The following is a 19,002-nucleotide window of genomic DNA, read 5'->3' on the forward strand; positions in this document are numbered from 1 at the left end:
TAGGGAGATTAAGTTTGATATAAATGCACTACCATGTGTAAAATAGATAGCTAGTGGGAACCTGCTGTATAGCACAGGGAGCTCAGCTCGGTGCTCGGTGATGACCTAGATCGGGGGAGAGAGGGGGAGGAAGGTCAAAGAGGGAGGGGATATATAAGTATACATACAGCTGATTCACTTCATTGTACAGCAGAAACTAACACAAAATTGTAAAGCAATTTTACTCCAATAAAAAAAAATTTTTCAGGAGATTGCTTCAAGATGGCGGGGTGGAAGGACGTGCGCTCACTCCCTCTTGTGAGAGCACCAGAATCACAACTAACTGCTGAACAGTATTCAACAGGAAGACACTGGAACTCACCAAAAAATATACCCCACATCCAAAGACAGAGGAGAAGCTTCAGTGAGACGGTAACAGGGCGCAATCACAATAAAATCAAATCCCACATCTGCTAGGTGGGTGACTCACAAACTGGAGAACAATTATACCACAGAAGTCCACCCACTGGAGTGAATGTTCTGAGCCCCACAACAGGCTTCCCAACCTGGGGTTCCAGCAACGGGAGGAGGAATTCCTACAGAATCAGACTTTGAAGGCTAGTGGGATTTGATTGCAGGAATTCGACAGTACTGGGGGAAACAGAGACTCCGCTACTGAATTGCACACAGAAAGTAGTGTGCACATCAGGACCCAGGGGGAAGAAGCAGTGACCCCATAGGAGACTGAACCAGACGTACCTGCTAGTGTTGGAGGGTCTCCTTCAGAGATGGGTGGTGGCTGGAGTCCCCCCATTAGCCCCACCAAAGAGCCTGTAGGTGCCAGTGCTGGGTCACCTCAAGCCAAACAACCAACAGGGAGGGAACTCAGCCCCACCCATCACCAGACAAGTGGATTAAACTTTTACTGAGCTCTGCCCACCAGAGCAACACCCAGCACTACCCACCACCAGACCCTCCCATCAGATACCTGGCACAAGCATCTTAGATAGCCTCATCCACAAGAGGGCAGACAGCAGAAGCAAGAAGAACTACAGTCCCGCAGCCTGTGGAATGAAAACCACATTCACAGAAATATAGACAAAATGAAAAGGCAGAGGGCTATGTACCAGATGCAGGAACAAGATAAAACCCCAGAAAAACAACTAAATGAAGTGGAGATAGGCAACCTTCCACAAAAAGAATAATGATAGTGAAGATGATCCAGGACCAAGGAAAAAGAATGGAGGCAAAGATTGAGAAGACGCAAGAAATGTTTAACAAAGACCTAGAAGAATTAAAGAACAAACACCTAGAAGAATTAAAGAACAAACAAATAGAGAAGAACAATAAAATAACTGAAACAAAAACTATAATAGAAGGAATCAATAGCAGAATAACTAAAGCAGAAGAACAGATAAGTGACCTGGAAGACAGAATGGTGGAATTCACTGCTGCAGAACAGAATGAAGATAAAAGAATCAAAAGAAATGAAGACAGACTAAGAGACCTCTGGGACAACATTAAATGCACCAATATTCACATTACAGGAGTCCCAGAAGGAGAAGAGAGAGAGAAAGGACCCAACAAAATATTTGGAAAGATTATAGTTGAAAACTTCCCTAACAAGGGAAAGGAAATAGCCACCCAAGTCCAGGAAGCACAGAGAGTCCCAGGCAAGATAAACCCAAGGAGAAACATGCTGAGACACATAGTAATCAAACTGACAAAAATTAAGGACAGAGAAAAATTATTAAAAGCAACAAGGGAAAAACGACAAATAACATACAAGGGAACTCCCATAAGGTTAACAGCTGGCTTCTCAGCAGAAACTCTACAAGCCAGAAGGGAGTGGCACAATATATTTAAACTGATGAAAGGGAAGAACCTACAACCAAGATTACTCTACCCGGCAAGGATCTCATTCAGATTCGACGGAGAAATCAAAAGCTTTACAGACAAGCAAAAGCTAAGAGAATTCAACACCACCAAATCTGCTCTACAACAAATGCTAAAGGAACTTCTCTAAGTGGGAAACACAAGAGAAGAAAAGGATCTACAAAAACAAACCGAAAACAATTAAGAAAATGGTAGTAGGAACATACATGTCAATCATTACCTTAAATGTGAATGGATTAAATGCTCCAACCAAAAGACACAGGCTCACTGAATGGATACAAAAACAAGACCCATATATATACTATCTACAAGAGACCCACTTCAGACCTAGGGACACATACAGACTGAAAGTGAGGGGATGGAAAACAATATTCCATGCAAATGCAAAAAGAAAAAAAAAGCTGTTGTAGCAATACTCATATCAGATAAAGTAGCTTTAAAATAAAGAATGTTACAAGAGACAAGGAAGGACACTACATAATGATCAAGGGATCAATCCAAGAAGAAGAAATAAAAATTATAAATATATATGCACCCAAAATAGGATCACCTCAATACATAAGGTAAATGCTAACAGCTATAAAAGAGGAAATTGACAATAGCACAATAATATTGGGGGACTTAACACTTCACATACACCAGTGGACAGATCATACAGACAGAAAATTAATGAGGAAACACAAGCTTTAAACGACACAATAGACCAGATATATTTAATTGATATTTATAGGACATTCCATCCAAAAACAGCACATTACACTTTCTTCTCAAGTGCACACGGCACATTCTTCAGGATAGATCACATCTTGGGTCACAAATCAAGCCTTGGTAAATTTAAGAAAATTGAAATCATACCAAGCATCTCTTCCAACCACATGCTATGAGATTAGAAATAAATTACAGAGAAGAAAATGTAAAAAACAAAAACACATGGAGGCTAAAAAAATACATTACTGAATAACCAAGAGATAACTGAAGAAGTCAAAGAGGAAATCAAAAAATACCTAAAGGCAAATGCCAACAAAAACACGATGATCCAATACCTATGGGATGCAGCAAAAGCGGTTCTGAGAAGAAATTTTATAGCAATACAGTCCTACCTCAAGAAACAAGAAATATCTCAAATAAACAATCTAACCTTACACCTAAAGGAACTAGAGAAAGAAGAACAAAAAAAAACCCAAAGTTAGTAAAGGAAAGAAATCATAAAGATCAGAGCAGAAATAAATGAAATAGAAACAAAAAAACAATAGCAAAGATCAATAAAACTAAAAGCTGGTTCTTTGAGAAGATAAACAAAATTGATAAACTTTAGCCAGACTCTCAAGAAAGAGAGGGAGAGCACTCAAACAAATAAAATTAGAAATGAAAAGAAGTTACAATGGACACCGCAGCAATACAAAGCATCGTGAGAGACTACTACAAGCGACTCTAGCCAATAAAGTGGACAACCTGGAAGAAATGGACAATTCTTAGAAAGGTATAACTTTCCAGGACTGAACCAGGAAGAAACAGAAAATATGAACAGACCAATCACTAGTAATGAAATTGAAACTGTGGTTAAAAATCTTCCAACAATCAAAAGTCCAGGACCAGATGGCTTCACAGGGAATTCTATGAAACATTTAGAGAAGAGCTAACACCCATCCTTCTCAAGCTCATCCAAAAAATTGTAGGGGAAGGAACAGTCCCAAACTCATTCTACAAGGCCACTATCACCCTGTTACCAAAACCAGGCAAACATACTACAGAAAAAGAAAATTGCAGACCAATATCACTGATGACTATAGATGCAAAATCCTCAACAACATACTAGCAAACAGAATCCAGCAACACATTAAAAGGATCATACACCATGATTAAGTGGGATTTATCCCAGGGATGCAAGATTTCTTAAATATATGCAAACTAATCAATGTGATACAACATATTAACAAATTGAAGGATAAAAACCATATGATAAGGGCTTCCCTGGTGGCACAGTGGTTGAGAGTCCACCTGCCGATGCAGGGGACACGGGTTCATGCCCTGGTCCGGGAAGATCCCACATGCCGCAGAGCGGCTGGACCCGTGAGCCATGGCCGCTGAGCCTGCGTGTCTGGAGCCTGTGCTCCTCAACGGGAGAGGCCACAACAGTGAGAGGCCCGCGTACCGCAAAAAAAAAAAAAAAAAAAAAAAAACCATATGATAATCTCAATAGATGCAGAAAAAGCTTTTGAGAAAATTCAGCATCCATTTATGATAAAAACTCTCCAGAAAGTGGGTCTAGAGGGAACCTACTGCAACATAATAAAGGCTATATATGACAAACCCACAGCAAGCATCATTCTCAGTGGTGACAAACTGAAAGCGTTTCCTCTAAGATCAGGAACAAGACAAGGATGTCCACAGCAATCAGAGAAGAAAAAGAAATAAAAGGAATACAAGTTGGAAAAGAAGAAGTAAAACCATCACTGTTTGCAGATGACATGATACTATACATAGATAATCCTAAAGATGCCACCAGAAAACTACTAGAGCTTATCAATGAATTTGGTAAAGTTGCAGGATACAAAATTAATATACAGAAATCTCTTGTATTCCTATACACTAACAACGAAAGATCAGAAAGAGAAATAAGGAAACACTCCCATTCACCATTGCAACAAAAAGAATAAAATATCTAGGAATAAACCTACCTAAGGAGGTAAAAGACATATACTCAGAAAACTATAAAACATTGGTTTAAGAAATCAAAGATGACACAAACAGATCGAGAGATATACCATGTTCTTGGATTGGAAGAATTAATATTGTGAAAATGACTATACTACCCAAAGCAATCTACATATTTAGTGCAATCCCTATGAAATTATCAGGGGCAGTTCTTACAGAACTAGAACAAAAAATCTTAAAATTTGTATAGAGACACAAGAGACCCCTAGTAGCAAAGCAATCTTGAGGGAAAAAAATGGAGCTGGAGGAATCAGACTCCCTGACTTCAGACTCTACTACAAGGCTACAGTAATCAAGACAATATGGTACTGGAACAAAAACAGAAATGTAGATCAATGGAAAAGGATAGAAAGCCCAGAGAAAAACCCATGTACCTATGGTCAACTAATCTATGGCAAAGGAGGCAAGGATATACAATGGAGAAAAGACAGTCTCTTCAGTAAGTGGTGCTGGGGAAACTGGACAGCTACATGTAAAAGAATGAAATTAGAACACTCCCTTACACCATACACAAAAATAAACTCAAAATGGATTAAAAACCTAAATGTAAGACCAGACACTACTGAACTCTTAGAGGAAAACATAGAAAGAACACTCTTCGACATAAATCACAGCAATATCTTTTTTATCCACCTCCTAGAGTAATGGAAATAAAAACAAAAATAAACAAATGAGATCTAATGAAACTCTAAACCTTTTGCACAGCAAACGAACTATAAACAAAGCAAAAAAGACAGCCCTCAGAATGGGAGAAAATATTTGCAAACGAATCAATGGACAAAGGATTAATCTCCAAAATATATAAACAGCACATGCAGCTCAATATTAAAAAAACAAACAAACCAATCAAAAAATGGGCAGAAGACCTAGATAGGCATTTCTCCAAAGAAGACATACAGATGGCCAAGAGGCACATGAAAAGATGCTCAACAACACTAATTATTAGAGAAATGCAAATGAACACTACAATTAGGTATCACCTCACCCTGGTTAGAATGGGCATCATCAGAAAATCTACAAACCACAAATGCTGGAGAGGGTGTGGAGAAAAGGTAACCCTCCTACACTTTGGTGGGAATGTAAATTGATACAGCTACTCTGGAGAACATTATGGAGGGTCCTTAAAAAAACTAAAAATAGAATTGTCATATGATCCAGCAATCCCACGACTGGGCATATACACAGAGAAAACCATAATTCAAAAAGGCACATGCACCCCAATGTTCATTGCAGCACTATTTTTAATAACCAGGTCATGGAAGCAACCTAAATGCCCATCAAAAGACAAATGGATAAAGAAGATGTGCTACATATATACAATGAAGTATTACTCAGCCATAAGAGGAATGAAATTGGGTCATTTGCAGAGACCTGGCTGTACCTAGAGACTGTCCTACAGAGTGAAGTAAGTCAGAAAGAGAAAGACACATATCGTGTATTAACGCATATATGTGGAATCTAGAAAAATGGTACAGATGAACCCGTTTTCAAGGCAGAAATAGAGACACTGATGTAGAGAACAAAAGTATGGACAGAAATGGGGGAACATGGGGTGCGGCATGGTGGTGGTGGGATGAATGGGGAGATTGGAATTGGCATACATACATTATAATATGTATAAAATAGATAACTAATAAGAGCCTGCTCTATAAAAAAATAATTAATTAAAAAAAGTAATTCATGAGTTCCAAATTAAAAAAAATAAATATAATAAAATTAATTAGTATTTAAAAGTAGTTTCACATATAATGAGCTAGATGGATTGAAACAACAGGAAGTTTTAAATTTGTATTGAGAATAACACCTCCTTATAATCTGTCTGTTCTTTACACAATATGGGGTATTTTAGTTCTATGATAATTCCTAACTATTCTGTGATGTAGGCAGATCAGAGATTTTGATCTCAGGTAAATGACAGTTCAGAGACCATAGATAACTTTTCAGAGAGAATTAATCAGCTGGGATTAAGGTCTTCCTTTCCCAATTAATTTTTTTTCTATATACTACATGGTATTACATATGCCTATCTTGAAGAACAATGCCTATACTCAGAAAGCCCAGAGCTGTACAAGACTGAATGCTTATTTAATATTTATAGATAGTAAAGATCTGATCCATGTATACTGTATTCTGGGTTTGTTCAGTCTAACAGGTATGCCAGTAGTGCTCACCTTTCATTGTTCAAGGTTCAATGATTTGGAAATGACTTCCCTTAAAATAGGTATCATCATACTGTCCTGGATACTCTATCATTTGGGTATACTGCTGTTAGTCCCACAACTAGTAGACTTTAAATGTCTGGGACTGAAGGCCTATTCACGTAGACTTTGGATAATATTTCCTAGATAGTAACTGTTATCTCGTTCTCTTCTCCATGGTACTTTCTTTGTTTATAGTTATGGGCTTTCCTAAATTGGAAAGATTCCCTAAAAAGAGTGCTTAGTTTGTTTTCAGTGGTTTAAATGTCAACCACTTCCTCTCTAGTACTTGTGTTTTCGTAACATCAGGGGAAATTAAAATGTGATCTTTTTACACAAGAAAATATTGTTGCATTTGGCAGCAGCAATATTATAGGAAAAGATGAGATTTAGAGAGCCTGAAACTTTTTGCTGTATGACCTTAAGATGAGTCTTATAATCTCTGTCTGTGAAGTATGGCTAGTAACTAACCTATCTCACCTGATTATTGTGGGTGTGTAAGTAGGCAGTGTATATGAACGTGATGAAGATAGTTATGTTATGCTCATTACTATCTTAAATTTACTAATAATTCCTATTGAGTATATTTCTCTATTCTTCCATCTCCAGCTAGTTATTTGTATGCAAAACCGAATGTTTTATTCCTAAGAATGAAAAGATCTTGAAAGTACCTGAAAGTCTAGAAAATTGAGCCAAAAATAATTTAAGAAATGGAGACTTTTTAATCAATACTTTCAACTTTTACAAGACACACACACACACTCACCATTGCAATTTTGTCACATTCTTCTCTTTAATTTGGTTTGTATTCCTAAGTGTGCAGTGTGAAATCTGCAGAAGGTTTGATCATGCTAACTACAGAATTGTACAAACACAGTGCCATTCAGGTGAAAGAAAGAAGGGGACAGAAAAGAGAAATAGCATTATTTATATCTGTTCTGTGCCACTTAGTAATTCAAAGAAAGCCAAAAGAAATCTTTACCATAGGCATTTCCCTGTTATTTTAGAAGTAGCGACTGTGGAAGTTTATCAAGCTTAAGTAAGCAGACAAAGAGCACGCAGCTATTAAATTGTGGTTTCAGAATTCAAAGTAACTCACATCAGACTGAATCCCAACCTCTTTATTTGCATGATGCATGATAAATCCTACTAACATTTTCTAATTTATTTAGCTTTTACCCACAGGCAGAGGCATTATCGAGTGTTAAATATGAAATGTGCACAGTAACCCTTCTCCAGCTACTCCCCTTTCTTTTATGTCCTCCACAAGTCTCCAATTTCTTGCTTTCCTTACTTTGAAAGCCCACTTATCTTGACTTTCTTGATTAAAAGCCATTAACTTTTCTCTTGGTGATAATCTGAGCTGCAATTTGGTGGTACCTCCACTCCTGCCTGTGACCCATACGACCTCCATATCCCTACTGGCCATTCTGACCACTTACTGACCATTGGGCCTCAGTAAGGAAAATCAGCCTAATTTCACCATGTAGTCATCTTTTGTTTTTTGTGTTTTTTTTGCGGTACGTGGGCCTCTCACTGTTGTGGCCTCTCCCGTTGTGGAGCACAGGCTCCGGACACTCAGGCTCAGCGGCCATGGCTCACGGGCCCAGCCGCTCCGCGGCATGTGGGATCTTCCTGGACTGGGACACGAACCCGTGTCCCCTGCATTGGCAGGCGGACTCTCAACCACTGCGCCACCAGGGAAGCCCGTATTCATCTTTTGATTGTAGAAATCAGTGAACATATCAGACTTTTGTCCAGAATAAAGGGTTATTGTGGCAACTGAGTCCTTTATACTGAGTTGTAGATGGCTCCCTCTTGAGGGTTAACATCTGGTTTTTAAAAAAGGCTTTTTAACCAAGGTCCTACTGTATAGCACAGGGAACCATATTTAATATCCTGTAATAAGCCATAATGGAAAAGAATATGAAAAAGAATATATATATGAATATGTATGTGTGTATATGTATGTGTGTGTATATATATCTGAATCATATATGTATGTGTGTGTGTTTATGTATATCTGAATCACTTTTCCATACACCAGAAACTAACACAACATTGTAAATCAACTATACTTAAAAAAAAAAAAAGCGTTTTAAATCCTTGCCTGGGACATTGGGTTATCTTTACAACCGTTTTATACTATTAGATTTCTATTTTAATGTTGGATGGACTGGATAGTCATTACGGATTCTTATCATTTGCAAGCTAGAGAGGCCTTATAGGTGTAACCCATTATTTCCCAGTCCACATTAGCCTGCAGGAGGCTCAACTGACTTTATTACAACTACACTTCAGATGGAAGGAGTAAAGACAATGAAAGGAAAAGGAAAGTACAATAAGCTGATTAACAGTGTATGTCTCTGCAGAGGGGGCTAAAGAAGAATAAGTTATGGGGACAGATTTTCATGACTGGCCCAAATTTAGGAAATAATCACCAGTCCTACCTCTCATTAGACAAATAAAACTACAGAAACTCAAATGCCTTCATAAATCACATAACATTGCTGGAAGGGGCGACTCCTTCCTCCCCCTTCCCTCCGCCTTTTTTCTTTTCCGTTCCCCTCGCCCTCCCTTCCCCACCCCCGATGACCAGATACTGAGGAGGCAGCTGCAGTGGCAAATGCTGAGTTCTCGGTGAAGGTTTTTCATTTCTCCCATCCCCTTCCCTCCCCACCCCATCCATTAATATTATTCTTTTGAAGATTCTTCGTTGTCAAGCTGCAAAAGTGAAGCGTGAGATTGCAGAAGGCGGTGCTTCTTGTTTCAGTGCTTCTTCTGGTGGAGGAGGAAGCAGGGGTGCACCTCAACACTATCTCAAGACTGCTGGCAACAGCGAGTTCCTGGGGAAATCCCCAGGGCAAAACGCGCAGAAATGGATTCCTGGAGGAAACACTAGACAAGGTGACAACTCTGTAGCAAACAACTATGCAAATGAAAAAGAACGACATGATGCAACCTTCAGGAAAGTAAGAGGCATACTAAGTAAGCTTACTCCTGAGAAGTTTGACAAGCTATGGCTTGAGCTCCTCATTGTGGGTGTAGAGTCTAAACTCATCCTTAAAGGGGTCATACTGCTGATGGTGGACAAAGCCCTAGAAGAGCCAAAGTATAGCTCACTGTATGCTCAGCTATGTCTGCGATTGACAGAAGATGAACCAAACTTCGATGGCCCAGCAGCAGAGGGTCAACCAGGACAGAAGCAAAGCACAACATTCAGACGCCTCTGAATTTCCAAATTACAAGATGAATTTGAAAACCGAACCAGAAATGTTGATATCTATGATAAGCGTGAAAATCCCCTCCTCCCCGAGGAGGAGGAACAGAGAGCCATTGCTAAGATGAAGATGTTGGGGAACATCAAATTTGTTGGAGAACTTGGAAAGCTTGATCTTATTTATGAATCTATCCTTCCAAAACACTTTTGGAAAAAAAGAAGAGACTCCAGCTCAAAGATATGGGAGAAGATTTGGAGTGCCTCTGTCAGATAATGAGGAGAGTGGGACCTAGATTAGATCAGGAAAGAGCCAAGTCCTTAATGGATCAGTACTTTTCCCAAATGTGCTCCTTGATGTTAAGTAAAGAATTGCTGGTGAGGATTTGTTTCCTGCTGCAGCATACCATAGAGTTGAAAGAACACCCCTGGGTTCCTCGCAAGGCTTTTCTTGACAGTGGACCAAAGATGATCAATCAAATCCGTCAAGATGCAGTAAAAGATCTAGGAGTGTTTATTCCTGCTCCTATGGCTCAAGGGATGAGAAGTGACTTCTTTCTGGAGGGACCGTTCATGCCACCCAGGATGACAATGGATAGGGACCCACTTGGAGGACGTGCTGATATGTTTGGACAAATGCCAGGTAGCGGAATTGGTACTGGTCCAGGAGTTATCCAGGATAGATTTTCACCCACTATGGGGCATCATCATTCAAATCAACTCTTCAGTGGCCATGGGGGACACATCATACCTCCCACACAATCACAGTTTGGGGAGATGGGAGGCAAGTTTATGAAAAGCCAGGGGCTAAGCCAGCTCTACCATAACCAGAGTCAGGGAATTTTATCCCAGCTGCAAGGACAGTTGAAGGATATGCCACCTCAGTTTTCTAAGAAAGGACAGCTTAATGCACATGAGATTAGCCTGAGGCCTGCTCAGTCTTTCCTAATGAATAAAAATCAAGTGCCAAAGCTTCAGCCCCAGATAACTATGATTCCTCCTAGTGCACAGCCACCACACACTCAAACACCACCTCTGGGACAGACACCTCAGCTTGGGCTCAAAACTAATCCACCACTTATTCAGGAAAAGCCTGCCAAGACCAGTAAAAAGCCACCACCATCAAAGGAAGAACTGCTTAAACTAACCAAAACTGTTGTAAACAAGTATCTGAATAGTGGAAATGCAAACGAAGCTGTCAGTGGTGTAAGAGAAATGAGGGCTCCTAAACACTGTCTCCCTGAGATATTAAGCAAAGTAATCATCCTGTCACTAGATAGAAGTGATGAAGATAAAGAAAAAGCAAGTTCTTTGATCAGTTTACTCAAACAGGAAGGGATGGCCACAAGTGACAACTTCATGCAGGCTTTCCTGAATGTACTGGACCAGTGCCCCGAACTGGAGATTGATATCCCCTTGGTGAAATCATATTTAGCACAGTTTGCAGCTCATGCTTTCGTTTCCGGAGCTGGTGAGCATTTCAGAACTAGCTCAACCACTGGAAAGTGGCACCCATTTTCCTCTCTTCTTACTTTGTCTTCAGCAATTAGCTAAATTATAAGATCGAGAGTGGTTAACAGAGCTTTTCCAGCAAAGCAAGGTTAATATGCAGAAAATGCTCCCAGAAATTGATCGGAATAAGGACCACATGTTGGAGACCTTGGGAGGAAATGGACTGAGTTTCTTATTCCCACTCCTCAAATTGGAGAAGGCACTGTTAAAGCAAATAAAGTTGGATCATCCCCTCAAACCATGTATAAGTGGATTAAAGATAACATCTCTCCCAAACTTCATGTAGGTAAAGGATTTGTGAACATCTTAATGACTAGCTTCTTACAGTACGTTTCTAGTGAAGTAAACCCACCCAGTGATGAAAGAGATTCTTCCTCTGCTCCTTCCAAAGAACAGTTAGAGCAGGAAAAACAACTGCTTCTTTCCTTCAAGCCAGTAATGCAGAAATTCCTTCATGATCACGTTGATCTACAAGTCAGTGCCCTCTGTGCTCTTCAGGTGCACTGCTACAATAGCAGCTTCCCGAAAGGCATGTTACTCTGCTTTTTTGTTCACTTCTATGACATGGAAATTATTGAAGAAGGTTTCTTGGTTTGGAAAGAAGATATAACCCAAGAGTTCCCAGGGAAAGACAAGGCTTTGTTCCAGGTGAATCAGTGACTAACCTGGCTAGAAACTGCTGAAGAAGAAGAATCAGAGGAAGAAGCTGACTAAAAGAATCAGCCAAAGCCTTAAATTGTGCAAAACATACCGTTGCTATGAAGTAACTGCATTTGACCTAACCACTGCGAAAATTCATTCTGCTGTAACGTTTGCACAATATTTAAAGCAGAAGCGTGTCAGTTAGGATTTCCTTCTGCATAAGGTTTTTTTGCAGTGTAATGTCTTAATCATAGTCTACCATCAAATATTTTAGGAGTATCTTTAATGTTTAGATAGTATATTAGGAGCATGCAATAATTACATCATAAGTTCTCAAGCAGAGGCAGTCTATTGCAAGGACCTTCTTTGCTGCCAGTTATCATAGGTTGTTTTAAGTTAGAAAACTGAATAGCAACACTGAATACTGTAGAAATGCACTTTGCTTAGTAATACTTGAGTTGTTGCAATATTTACTTATCCATTTGGTTGTTACAGAAAAATTCTTAACTGTAATTGATGGTTGCTGCCGTAATAGTATATTGCCAGTATTTCTACCTCTAGTAATGGGTTTTATGTGCTAGATTTTAATATCCTTGAGCCTGGGCAAGTGCACAAGTCTTTTTTAAAAAACATGGTTTACTTGCACAAAACTGATAAGTTTTGAGAGATTGTAAGTGTCCTTGAAGTGGTCTTTGTGGGTTTGAAACTAATGGTGAGAATTTGAATTGGTCCCTTGTATTATAGTATTGAAATTAAGTCTACTTAATTTATCAAGTCATGTTCGTGCCCTGATTTTATATACTTGTATCTATCAATAAACATTGTGATACTTGAAAAAAAAACATTGATGGAAGGGGAAATACTAAACTCTAAAAGTTATGGCCTACAGATGAGCAATATTACCACCTAGACACATTCACCAAGCAGTCTCATGTGGGCCTTAATTAAAGCTTAATTATGCATTTCTTCTAGTAATTATATGTGCAGGCTGCTGTTAAATGAAGAATACTCTTTATTTTCCTGGACCTCTTAAGAGTATTGCAATCCAAGGTTGGGACTACAAATTAATACTAAGTGGTTTAATTACTAGAGCATATTCTGTGACATTTATATGAAATAATAGACTGATCATAACAAAATTTTTAAAAGTAACACTGTCATATGCCAGACACCCTCCTCAATCTACTGTCTGCCTTAATCCTCACAAAATTAGATTTAGTTGTACTGCTATGACTGTTACCAAAAGCCAGACCCTATATAAAACTTATGACGTATTAGCCATTATTCTAAGTACAGACACACACACACACACACAAACACACATGAATGTATGAAGTTGTTTAATTCTTATAATCACTCTATGAGATAGGCTTTTTTATCCCTGTTATAAAGATGAGGAAATAAAGGGTCAGAGGCACTAAATAATGATTATTCAATAGGTATTAATTAAATGTCTCCTCTTGTTGGATATTATGTAAGCACAGGGGATATAAGGATTAATATGAAAGAAGTGTTCCTGGAGCCTTCAGTCTAGGGAGGAATACAGATTTTAAACTGATAGCACCAAGAGTTATTACTCATTAGCATAGAATTGCTATAATGAACAATTTTATAAGAGAGTATATGATATAGAGGTAAAATCTGATCTCCAGAAAGGGAAGGTTTTCTCTAAGCCATATAGCAGATTAGAACAGCTTCCCAGGGAAAGGCGGAGGGAGGAGAGTGAAGGCAGTAAGGGTTTGAACTGCACTATCCAATGCAGGACATGAAAAACGGCTAGTGTAAATTCAGGTGTGCTGTAAGTCCAGTATACACAAAAACTTCTACATGTTATTCTAAAAATAAAAAGAAAATAAAATACCTTGTTCATACCTCCACTTTTATATAGACTACTTCTCAAGTGTTAATGTTTTGGATATATTGGGTTAAATAAAAAATTACTATCAAAATTAACTTCACCTGTCTAATTTACTTTTTTAGTGTGGCTACTAGAAAATTTGTAATTACACATAAGACTTGCTTTGTGGTTCATACTATGTATCTATTGGGCAGGATGACGTAGGGTTTCAGACCAAAACAAATGCCAGTAGCTTGGAGGACTCACTGGTCAGAAGCAGACCTGTGAGGCTGCAGTGGGTTAACTATGATGTGGCAGGAGCTGAGGCTGGAGATAGAGGCAGGTTAAGGGCACACACCTAGGACTTGGTGTCAGACATTAGGGTATTCTTGCTTCTTCATTCAACCAACAACCAGGGTTCTCATCACTCCGAAAGCTCTGGGATACACAGATCCATGTTCCTGGAGTTTACATTTGTCAAATGAACTGCTCAGAAAGAATGTACCAAAAACTGAAAATGAGAAAAATGATTCATCTCTGCCAATTCCCTGAATGAGCAAGATTTTTGGCCCAGGATGTGGCACTGGGAAAATAATATAGTTTACTTTCTTACTGGTTACCCTACCCTCTCTCTTCTTTTTTCTACCCTTCCTCTGTGGTTAACCATGTTTTCTTTTTTCCTATTTTTCTTTTTTTTTTTTCCTAGTGGCAATCTCCCATTAAGAAGATCCCTGGAGGTCGGTCCACTCTCATACCTCTTGTGCTAAACCCTACCACTTTCTGAAGGAGCTAATCTTATCTCAGTGCAATGTATATATTGTTCTAGGGCTTATTACATTCTTCTTTTAGTTTTAGTTGTTTTCCCCCCCCCCGGGATAAAGCAAGGTAATTTACTGAAGCAGAGGTGATACTAAATGACTGTTACAGTTACTGCCATAACTAACTGAATAAATAAAAAGAGAGAGAAAAGGAAACACCAAAGAAATATAAGAAATACAATCAAAATTTGTTGTAACATGTATAATATTGGTCATCTTGTATTTATAAGCACCAAAATCTATTTTAAAAGAGAGTGTGTGCACATGGCATGTGCATGCGTGTGTGTCTGTCTGTATGAGACCCTCGTCGTGTGTGTGTGTCTGTCTGTGTAAGACAATCATATAGACCAGAGTTGAGATGTCAGTGTGGACAGCTGTACTTTTCTCTCTCATTCACAATAACTAAAGTGTGTTTGTTGTATTTTAAAGAAAATTTCTGTTGGAATCCCCCTCTCTGAGTACATGGTAGCTAAAGTGACCTGTGTCATTTTTACTGATATGTGTCTACTATTTTAATGGAAGCCTAGTTAAAGATTAACTAGCTAATCTTTATGATGATAGAATTTATTTGCTTTGAATTTTCATAAGATTTATTGCGGGGCTTCCTATTGCTCTCCTACAAGAGATTTGGATGGTCCTTTCACCCACCCTCTCTCTGCTGTTCTCAGTTTTTTGCTTATTAAAAGAATATTTAATGGCTGTAATTCTACCACATACCCTGAACATGGCCCTGAGACTGTAAAATTCAATCTGCCCAGGAAGAAAGTATGTAAACATAAGCTGTAGCTGCCATAGCTATGTTGAAGAAGCATGGATGTGGTTTACAGGTGATAGAAAGCATAATCCATGAAAGAGGTACTGTTTCAGATGATTCTTGACAAAACCTTGCCTTTAAAATGATGGAAAGAAATCCCAGATACAAAAATCAGAACAGCAAAATTTTAGGATAGTGACAAAAAGTCACATTCCAGAAAGCACAAGTAGTTTGGGGTAGCTGGAATGTAGGCTATAAGGACATTAGCATATTGGAAATAAAGTTGGAGAAATGGGCAGAGGTTCAGTTAATGTCATGTTAAATAATTGAGGCTTTATCCTGTAGACAGAAAGACACTAAAGACATTTTTCAACAAAATGGTATGTAAGTAGCTTTGTGTTTGAGAAAGAACATCCTTGCAGTAATATAGAGGTTACTTCCTATGTGTGCTACCTTCTTCATTTATATTTAAAAATTCTGAAAGAATGAGACCTCCTGTTTCAATTTCTTTCTTCCCAAGGAACTCAGTGTAGTCCTCAGCAAATAATAGGAACTTATGCGTCTTTATTGAAAAGAAGTGAATATTATTGGAGCATGTTTCTTTAAGTAGAACATGAGCTTTGGCACAACACAAACCTAAGTTAACAGCCTAATTCTACTTCTTACTAGTTGTGTATCATTATTGAGCCTCAGTTTCTTCATCTGTCAGAATGGGAATGAAAATATCAAGCACAAATATTACTGAGAAATTTGCTTGGTGCATAGACATTCCTCAGTCAGATTTTGTGTTTATACCTTGGTGTATACGACGACTGTCGTGGATTCTTAAATTATTCCTCTCCCAGAGTGTATCTTCAAAACAAACTGAATGAAATGCTGTTAGATTAGATCGCCACAAAAACAAAGCAACCAACTACTACTGAAAAGAATTTATTTTAAACTTTATTAGTACAATATGTCAGCTACAGAAAAGAAAGAGAAGATTTTAGTGAAACCACTTTAAATTCTAAACAACGCATACCAAAAGTTTAGAGCAAGAATCAAAGCCTAGCTACACATTGGGTCTTAAGCACATTCTAACTGACCCTGAACAAAAATCCAAATTCTATTCTGCACAGATGGCAGAAAGCAATATTCCTGTGCTGCCAAAAATATGTGTGGGCTGAGAGAAGCACTAGATGACTTATTAAAATTGTTCTTGGACTTCCCTGGTGGTGCAGTGGTTGAGAGTCTGCCTGCCAATGCAGGGGACGCGGGTTCGTGCCCCGGTCTGGGAAGATCCCATGTGCTGCGGAGCGGCTGGGCCCGTGAGCCATGGCCGCTGAGCCTGCACGTCTGGAGCCTGTGCTCCGCAGCGGGAGAGGCCACAACAGTGAGAGGCCCGCATACCGCACAAAAAAAATTGTTCTTTTAGCATCACCTTTGATGAGGGCTTCAAGACATTTCAAACTAAATGAAAAACTCAATGACCTATAGAATGCAAAATGAATATAGGATGCTGTTGCTTTGACGGGATGTATTCCCAATGTGGAATAAGATTTCAAATTGGAGTACTATGTAGGGACAAAAACACCAAAAACTGAAACTGCTAACAAGGTTTATAATCTGAGCTGGGGAGATAAAAGGGTGGAAAGTCTTCCAAATAGTTGAATTTAGCATTGGGTGCAGCCCAGTTTTCATTCCATTCTAAGTTCTTCCTTGGGAATGTACAGTTACTCCTGGGGAAGTCTCCATCAAAGTTTTCTCAACACACATTTAGCTCTGGCTAAATCCAGATTTACTGACCCCTGGGACCTAGTTCCTCTGGTTTGCCAATCCAAGTGATGCTTTCTCAACCCTTGTATTGGCTGAATTATTTTAGAAGGTTTAAATGATAGTTTGAAGTTCCTTTTTTTTTTTTTTTTAAATTAGCTCACTTTGCCTGTGGACCAGATGGCAGTGAATGCTGCTGCTGTTAATTTAAATAAATAAAAATAAGAGGACAGGCAGATTTTCAAATGTTCTGTGTGAAGCAAAGAACAACATGCATCCCCCAACTTTTTTTCTTTCTTGTCTTTTTCTTTAAAATGTTCAACTTCAATGGAAATTTCAATCAGCATATCTCTGATTCCTTTATACTTAACACATCAGAATGTTTTTTAAGTGCTAGTTGATGTCAAAGATACATTATGAAGATTTGTGTAGGTAGTTTCCAGCCTTTGGTTTTAGAAAGAGAAAAGTTGCATTTATGTTAAATGAATCTAAAAAGGTTGATTTTGGTGCTACACTTGAACTCCACAAATGATAAGTACCTCCAATCTCAGGAAAATATATTTCTCCATAGACATTGTTATAATATGCAGTTTTATGAGGCATAATATCCTCATGGACACTCTCCTTTGTCATAAAAGTAAGAGGGTAACAAGTGGGTGTTTGAAAAGGGTAAAATTATTGAAACAGTAGAAATGACTCTGGGCATAAAAATAATTGTTGAAAAAATAAGTGTTTAACTTGAATGGTTTTAGCATTTGTGGCAATTAATGCTTATGTATATCCATGAATTAAGAATCTATACACATTAAGGGTTGGGATGGACAGGAACAGATAGAGACCAGAAAGTTTTGTTTGAAATGCCAGTATTAAGGTCAGTTAATCTCCCTGTAACAGAATATATGTTTAAGTATGTCCAAGTAACAAAGAACCCCCAAATCTCAGTTATTAGCTTTAGTTGTGGGGATTAAAATAAGGGTCCTATTCATTGTGGCAATTCAGGGATCCAGGCTGAAAGACATTTTATCTAAATGTACTTCTACATTAACCACAGCGGTACAAAGGCAATCTGATGAATTGTGGCCTCCCTCTTTAAATTTTCATCCAGGAGTGACATATCACTTCATCTCTCATTTCTTAGAAAAAAACAAGTCACATTCCCACACCCAATTTCAAAGAGAATGGGAAAACTCAATCCAACATTTGCCTAGACAGCTAAGAGCCTGAAGTATTTGGTCAATTCCACTTAGGTCTACTGCTCTAACCAAAGAAGCCAGGAATGCAAGACCCAGAGAGAGTGTGTCACCAAAGTTCTTAGAAGCCACCTAAAATCAAAATTTAGGAAGCTATTTCACATCAAAAAGAACAGGGTTGAAGCCATTAAAGTGAGAGTAAAATATGAAACAGTTGAAACAAAATGGAAGGAGATTGGTGAATTTTGGTGACTGTCTTACATAGAGAGGGATCTTCTTTAACTCTAAAATAGTCCTAACTCATTGTATAAAGATTAGTCTGTGTATCTTAAAGGTACAAGGTCAAAGCTGGTAACAAATCTGAGAGACTGTGCATCACCAACAAACTCTTCTCTCTTAGTATTTGATAGTTGTATTTGTGCCATTCAGTGGATTGAATTTAATTCACTATATGACAGTGCTTTAACAACTTTAAAAACAACAACAATAACA

General features: G+C 38.5%; 1 pseudogene across 1 annotated transcript; it reads left to right on the forward strand.

The window, feature by feature from the left end:
• The first annotated feature begins 261 nt into the window (after window positions 1–261).
• LOC308605718 (eukaryotic translation initiation factor 4 gamma 2-like) lies at window positions 262–12,584 on the forward strand (annotated as a pseudogene). The gene is made up of 2 exons: window positions 262–297; window positions 9,497–12,584. The product of its transcript is annotated as a eukaryotic translation initiation factor 4 gamma 2-like (transcript).
• Window positions 12,585–19,002: the final 6,418 nt, after the last annotated feature.

The sequence above is a fragment of the Mesoplodon bidens genome, assembly GCF_964165515.1.
Source record: "Mesoplodon bidens genome assembly, chromosome: 18".
Classification (NCBI taxonomy): domain Eukaryota; kingdom Metazoa; phylum Chordata; class Mammalia; order Artiodactyla; family Ziphiidae; genus Mesoplodon; species Mesoplodon bidens.